The following is an 8,002-nucleotide window of genomic DNA, read 5'->3' as shown; positions in this document are numbered from 1 at the left end:
CCCCTATCGTCTCTCCCTGTGTAACTGCACCCCATTACTTCAGACTGATGCAGGGGGGTCAGTTTGCTCATGTTACTTTTCCGTCCGAGGCATCTGAAGAGAACAGTGTGGATTATGTATTTACAGTACCAACACTGTAATCAATAAGCGTGATCGATATTTGGAATGGCGATCAGGAATTGGAATAATCTTTTTGGATAACATCTGATCTCAGGTAAGGAATTTATTTGACCAGTCTTAGGATAATCAGTAGGGATGCACCGAAATTTCGGCTACCGAAAGTTTTCGCCCGAAAATGGCAAAAAATTGCCTTTCGGCTCTCGGCCGAAAGAGTTTTTTCACCGAAAATATGTCACCGAAACAGAACAACCTGTAACCTAACGCGTGTTGTAGTGATGATGTCGGGAGTCGCGCTGTTTCTATGTAAACTCTGCGCGCAACGCGTCCAATAAATGCGTCTTTAACATGCTTTTATATCCTTATTTACTATATGCCGTCGCGGTTAACCTGTTCCACCCCAGGTGAAAATCTGCATAAAATGTATACCTAGGTAAATGGAATATTGCTCCACTTCTACAAGGGCTATTTGCATATTCTTGGTATCTAGGAACATCTATGGACCTCAATGAATGTATTCTCAGTGTCAGAAATATTGTGTCTATTACTAGGCTTGCTTAAATTCTGATGAAACAAAGGAAAATATGAATTATGATTTTTCTTTTCATCTTTGACAGTGAATAAAACCATGATAATAATGACCAAACTTAAAGAACTGCCACTGGGCTAATTCAGTACCCTCTTGAGATCATGTGTACAAAAGGATCTAAGGAAATTAATAAAGGGAAGATGATAAAATTGAAGGTTTTGTATATACAGTACTGAATTCTCCCATCCGGACCAATGCAATTTGAAATATTATTATAGAATATAGAATATATGCTTATACATTACCTTATTATAGCCAATTCCGCCACATTTAATAATATATACATATAGTATCTTTCAAATGCCGAGTTCAATTTGGATATAGTATCACCAGGCATGCGTAATAACATATACAGTTATTTAATGTATCGACTGTACTTTTTTATTTCTCCACAGTGTAATCATTCTGTAACTAATTTCAGATCTGATTCTTCCTACATGATTACAATAGTGTGGAGAAACTGACTGCGTTTCAATATTTGTCAAAAACGTTACCTTTTGTAGCTTATTATCGCGAATCATAAGAATTATTGATATGATTGCTTCAGAACGCCGAACTTTGAACGACCATAGCGGACCACAGGAAGTGTAGTTTGGTGAAATTCAACACTGCCAGATAGCTAGCGAGGTCCTCTTGAAATGGCCGCAAAAAGATTCCAATTCTGATCGTTCAACATTTTCATTTCCGCTTCCGGTCAAGAAAGCGAGTTGAAAAAAAAACTTAAAATGATAAAAACTCACTTTTAACCTATTGCTAAACTATTGCCAACCTAACGTTTTACATTCTACATGTATTTGTGACATAGTAGTGATAATAATACTTGAAAACGTTTGATTTTAAAAAACGCAAATTTATTGCATCACTCATAAAAATATTAATATATGATAATAATGTCAAAAAGGGGTCGGTACCGACCCCGTGGGGGGGAACAGGTTAATCACTGAGTGATCTAATATGCATATTATTCAGAGCGAGGGGGGGGGGGGGGCGGATTGTGTTTCTCACATTGACTCTGTCTGTCGCGCGTCTACTGTGCCGAGTCAAGAGAGCACATTCAGCTGGGACTAGAAAGGTGCGCTCAGTAGAGCACAGATGTCGCTGCGGCAGCCAGAGAAAAGATGGAATTAATGTACTGTATGCATTCAGAAGTGCTGAATAAATGTTTTATCGACCCATAATAGTGATTATTTATTATTTAAGTTAAGTTTAGCCATAATCATATATTTTTTCGTGCTGAATAAATGTTTTATCGACCCCATAATAGTGATTATTTATTATTTAAGTTAAGTTTAGCCATAATCATATATTTTCCATAATCATAATGTTCCACAACATTGGTAAAAAAACTTCTATTCTATGAATCATTTTTCGGCCTTTCGGCTTTCGGTTTTCGGCCAACTGTTTTCTATTTTCGTATCGGTTTCGGTCAAGGAATTTCCCATTCGGTGCATCCCTAATAACAGACCTGTTTTCACGGAGATATAAGCTTTTGCCCTATGCGTGTGTGTGTGTGTGTGTGCTCGGTAGTATTGTCACGATACTGGAATTTCGACTTCGATACGATACCACGAAAATGCAAAATTTATTTAAAAAATGTGTACTTATTATTATTTTTTATTTTATTTTTATTTTTTTACAAATTTTGCTTTTGTTGCTGGTTGATTCTCCTCAGCTTCTCTCTGGTACTATAAGAGAAGATAAATATAAGACTTTTAAAACCCTTAGATCAGACATTTAAAAATAACTAAATTATCTAATCTAAATCAAACCCCCCCCCTCTTTAAAAACAAAAACCTGTGTTTACCTGGCCATCTATAAAACATCACAGCTAAAACTGTGAAACAAATGTCCTACTCCCTTAAAGAAAGAAATACATAGCAAACAGTTATGCAATAGTGCTGCTGCTTTTTATTTGATTAAAATCTTTTAGTTAATAAGACTAAAAGACTACAATATGACTACAACTATTTAGAAGAGAAGGGCATTTGGCAAGTAAGGGTAGTGCAGGAGGATCAGGGGAAGCAAGATAGGGAACAGGGGTTTAGAAAAGGGCATTTGTCAGTAGAGGAAGTACAGGAGGAGAAAGAGAGGGTGTGGGGGAGAAGTTGAATATAGTGGTCTTTGTGGCAGGAGTAGTGATACAACAATGATGGTTAGCAGTAGAACAGATAGGATAAAGTTAATAGTTAAAGCAGCAGTACAACACATGGGTATGAAGGGGTTAACATTGGGGGAAGTAGTAAGGGAGTTACAGGGCTGTACGCTAAGCTTTTTCACTAGGGGCAACCTAAATTAGAAATTTAGGGGCAAAGAATATGTTTAGGGCACATTTTTAAATAACAATTTTACCATTATAGTGCAAAAAAATATGTTCCTCCTGCCTCATTACTGTGGTCCTTTTATTTAACATTTAAGTGCTTTTGTTGTCAGGTTTGTATCTTTTATAATGAACCAACTGAACTTCGTATTACCACAGCTGCAAACAATTTCTTCTTTCATTGATAACGGTGTATTAACAGTGTTCATAGTCCGTATCTGCTGCACACTACAACACAGCTCTAGAGACGTGCACAGCTCAGGCCTGCACACTACAACACAGCTCTAGAGACGTGCACAGCTCAGGCCTGCACACTACAACACAGCTCTAGAGACGTGCACAGCTCAGGCCTGCACACTACAACACAGCTCTAGAGACGTGCACAGCTCAGGCCTGCACACTACAACACAGCTCTAGAGACGTGCACAGCTCAGGCCTGCACACTACAACACAGCTCTAGAGACGTGCACAGCTCAGGCCTGCACACTACAACACAGCTCTAGAGACGTGCACAGCTCAGGCCTGCACACTACAAACACAGCTCTAGAGACGTGCACAGCTCAGGCCTGCACACTACAACACAGCCGCCTGCTCTAAGACATACACTAACTAAATCATGCTCCGTTTCTCTCTCTCCCTCTCTCTTCCACACACACAGAGCTTAGAGCCATATGAAATCCGTTTTATTTTTTTCCAAATTCCATTTTATTTTTTTTCAAATTCCGTTTTTTCCGTTTAATATTTCAGAATTCTGTATTTTGCTTTGTACGCCCATTTTACCATCAGAAATAGTGTCTGATAAGTGGGAATGAATAAATGTCCACAATTTAAGATATAACAGTCCATTTAATAGGGCTGTCTTAAATACTTTGAAGCTTCGAAGCTTCGTTCGATGGCATGGGATTCAAATATGAAAATAAAATTCGATTATTAAAAAAAAAAAAAAAAAAAAAAAAAAAACGTATATATATTTTGCAAAATCAACTGCCTCTCTTTGTTAACTACAACAATCAATGCTGTTTGTTATTTAAGATGAGGTCGGACTCGGCACTGACCGTTATTTTGTTCATTGTGCTGCTTTTATAAAGCCTCAAATGACGGCTTACAATATTTCATGAAAGCAAAGTGTTTGTTAGTCTAAGATTTAAAAAGGTTTAAACTTTACAGCACTGACAAAGTTGAACAACGTGCTGTACAAGTACAACATAAAAAAAAAAAAAAATATATAGTTGATTCCATTTTTATTGCTCAATTCCGCGATTCCGTGATCGCGGATTCCATATGCTCTAACAGAGCTCCCTCCCCCGGGCCCCTGTCCTGTAAGCTATGGGCTCGTGTTGCTACACGGACCTGTTTGTATGTTTACACGGTCCCTAGGACTCCCTACTAGTAAAACAGTCAACCCTCCGTCTCTTATTATATGTGAACTAAAGAGTACAAGGTTTACACAACAGCCCCCACCCCTTGTTTTATTGTATTTGTACCTGTACTACCTGCTGTCAGCTGTTTATCTCTCTCTGTGAGCTTGATTAGCTCACGTTAGCTAGCGTTAGCTAGAGTTAGATAGCGTTAGCTAGCATTAGCTCCGCGGCTAACCCTGAACTAAATCATTGACTAGGTTCTAAAGCATTTCGAGTAGTTTTCACTGCACATAGAAGCAGCAAACAGCGGGAGAATTTCGGGAGCATATGACCAAAAACCCAGTTAGGAACCATCGATTCCCATCCCTACTACTAACTTTACTTTTTCCTTCACAGCTAAATCAGACAGTCAGCCAGTCTATCAGAGTGAGTGCTCAGTTGATTTTCCCCGCTGATCATACCTGAGTGCTCAGCGTCATCACAACGCCTTGCATCATTTAGGAGTGAAATGCGAATGCAAGGCTTGAAATCACTACTCGCAAGCCCGTCCCCAAATATTATTTACCAATCGCAACGGCCAATTAAAGGGGGCAATTGCGATAATCTCGTCGCAGGTGTACAGCCCTGAGTTAGAGAAGGGGGTTGTTGTGAGTGATCAAGTAAGAGATAGGGAAGGGGGTGGTGAGTGATCAAGAAGGCCAGAGTCAGCCCATAGAAGGCAATGAGTGACTCATAGATTAGGTTTGGATAGGTGGCGATGTTAGGGATGGGTTTTTTGTTTTGTGTGTTATGGGGGTTGAATGGATTGTACAGTAGGTGGCGGTATGCGCCTTTTGTGGTCGCGATCTGCCATTAAACCCATTGAAGAAGAAGAAGAAGAAGAATTTCGTGGTGGCTTCCGGTTTCCGGAGCACGGAGCTTTGCTCTGAGCATTAACGTTACATTTTCAACAAGATTGCTGCTAATTAAAGGTGCTATGCATTATAAATGTCATTTTTCAGGTCTCTAGCATTGTATTATAGTAATAGGAGTTCGTATCAATGTGTTTTTGGGCCTAAATACTATATTGGCGAATTCCTCAGCTACAGCCCATCCCCTCTTTGCCTCTAGTAAATCAGGTCATGTTGATTTTGACGACCTGGTGCACGTCACAGGGCGCTGTTTATAGCGCACAGGTGATGTGATTGGCTCTGTGGTTTTAGTAATGCCCACGCCTCCATTCTTGCTACCTGCAGGGTGGAAGGCTTGTCCAGAAGATCACTAATCAGCTGAAGCCTGATGCGGTTCCCTCGGTCTTCGACAGACAGACCGGCGTTAGCTCTCGGGACTCGGGAGCGATCGCTAGCTACTTAGCACCAGCCGGGGCCGGCGTTAGCAACCGGGAGCGTCGTTGAGCATTCAGCCTGCTGGCTACCTAGATCCACTTCAACCAGCGTCGCGGAGCATTCAGCCTGCTGGCTACACAGCTTGTCGGTGTGCTAATAGCCTCTGCAAGCTAACGTTAGCTGGCTACACAGCTTGTCGGTGTGCTGGAGCCTCTGCAAGCTAACGGTAGCTGGCTCCAGGCTATTAGCACATCGACAAGCTGCTGGAGCTCACCGACGCTCGGCTGGTTGAAGTGGATCTAGGTAGCCAGCAGGCTGAATGCTCCGCGACGCTCCCGGTTGCTATCATGTGCAGGTCCTCTTCTCAGACCTGTGTGGCAAAGCACTGCACACGCATCATGCAAGCTACACATCGCTGCATGTTGATCAATGGTGGCCCACTCGGTGCATCACAGTGGGCTACTATTGTGCTAACAACAACCGCGGTGTCCGGCTTGTCGGCCGGCATGAGTGCTCGATTTGGGGTGGTTCTCTCCCTCCTTGTGTGCCCCCGTTCTCGCGGGTGTCCTGCCGGGGAGCTTGTGGACGCGACAACAGCGGCGGCCGTAGCGTTAGTTAGCTCATAGCTATTGTGTACCACTAGCGTTACGGCGGGCTCGAGCACCCTACGGCTGCCGCCGTTGTCGCGTCCATGGGCTCCCCGGCAGGGTACCCGTGGGGACGGGGGGTGTACAGAGAGGAGAGAACCATTTTGTGTCGGGCGTGCATGCCGGCCAGCGAGCCGGACGTCGGGATATGTATGTTAGCACAATAGCTACCAAGCTAAAGCTATGTTAGCTTCTAACGGTGTATACACAATATGTACAACGACACAATGATTTACATTATTACAAATATAGTAACGTGGTTGGTGGCTTTTACAAATAGTGGTAACATATATATAGATAGACAGTACTGCTACATCTCTATATTTATGACATACCATATTTGTATGTAACCTGAAACCTAATCTCTGACGGGGAGATGGGCGGAGCTATTTGGTGGGTGGCTGTCACTCAAAGCATTCTGCTAGTATGGTTGGAGCCAAGCCAATAATAGCCTGCTTTCATGAGGCTGAAAAATGCTGGTTTTGAGTACAAGATTAGAAATATAAAACAATGATTATTTTTGGAATAAAAATTACAGATGTGTTACATAGACTCACAGGAAGTGTGTAAAGTTGCCCAAATAGTGCTAGGAATAGCAGTGCATAACCCCTTTAAACACTTCATGGAAACGGGGTAACGTTAACGTTATGTCGAGTTCATAATACGTGTAGTGTAGTATGAACTCGACATAACGTTAGCGTTACTCCGTTTCCATGAAGTAATTATATTGTGAATTATAAGGTGGCTAGCTAGCATAAGCTAACGGAAGAACGAATAGCTAACGTTAGCTGTAAACGTTACTAACAACGAATCAGCTGTTGATATTATGAGCCATCAGTAGACAACGTCTCATGTATTAAACTAAAGTTAATGGTTTAATGTTTAATGCTTTTGTTGACAAGAAGAACACTGACGACGGGTCTGTGAGGGGGAGGAGGAGGGGCCAGCATGCTCTGCAGCAGCGTGTGTCAGTCAACAACTTGCGGTAGAACACTGCGAGCAAGCCAGCTGGTATCGATACTGCAGAAAGTATCGATATTGCGGGAAATGAGTATCGAAACTCGTTTTAAAATATCAGAATCGATATGTATCGCTTTTTTCGATATTTTTGACAACACTAGTGCGCGGTGATTCCTGATGAGGAAATGAGAGAATCGATTTTTCAGGCCCGCCTCTATAGCGTGCATAGGTACACATATACTATCGATAATCTAGCGTTTATTTGAAAACTATTCATAAATAAGCAGAAAAATTTCAAACGTTTTTGTGTATGCTAGAATATTCCAGTAAATGCCGTTTATCACGGAAAATATATATTTTACTTGAAAACGAGGGCTTTTCAAGAATGCTATACAACGAAAATGAACGATAAAAAATACAATCCGTTTCGACAATGTTGACTGCAAACAAGTCATTGATAAACTGACAGGCAGATTAGACACATAGCCATAATTTAGGAGAGAGATTATGCGTTCACAATGCTATCATTGAAGTGGGTGCTGGCATTCAACAGGGTTTCCAATGTTAAATGGCTGGCACTCAAACTGGTTAAGCAATAAAATACCATAATATTAGTAATAACATTAAAGACAATCAACAGAAACATATTCAATTACAAAATAATCATTCGATCGGGTAGTCATTTT

General features: G+C 41.3%; 1 pseudogene across 1 annotated transcript in view; it reads left to right on the top strand.

Annotated features, from left to right (window-relative positions):
• Positions 1-8,002, top strand: part of LOC311228225 (aspartate--tRNA ligase, cytoplasmic-like) — a 159,489-nt pseudogene that overhangs the window by 50,271 nt on the left and 101,216 nt on the right. The gene's annotated exons all lie outside the window — the stretch shown is intronic.

The sequence above is a fragment of the Notolepis coatsorum genome (genome assembly GCF_963971535.1).
Source record: "Notolepis coatsorum genome assembly, chromosome: 5".
Taxonomy (NCBI): domain Eukaryota; kingdom Metazoa; phylum Chordata; class Actinopteri; order Aulopiformes; family Paralepididae; genus Notolepis; species Notolepis coatsorum.
Note: the sequence above shows the minus strand (reverse complement) of the source record. Positions and strands in the feature narration are given on the sequence as shown.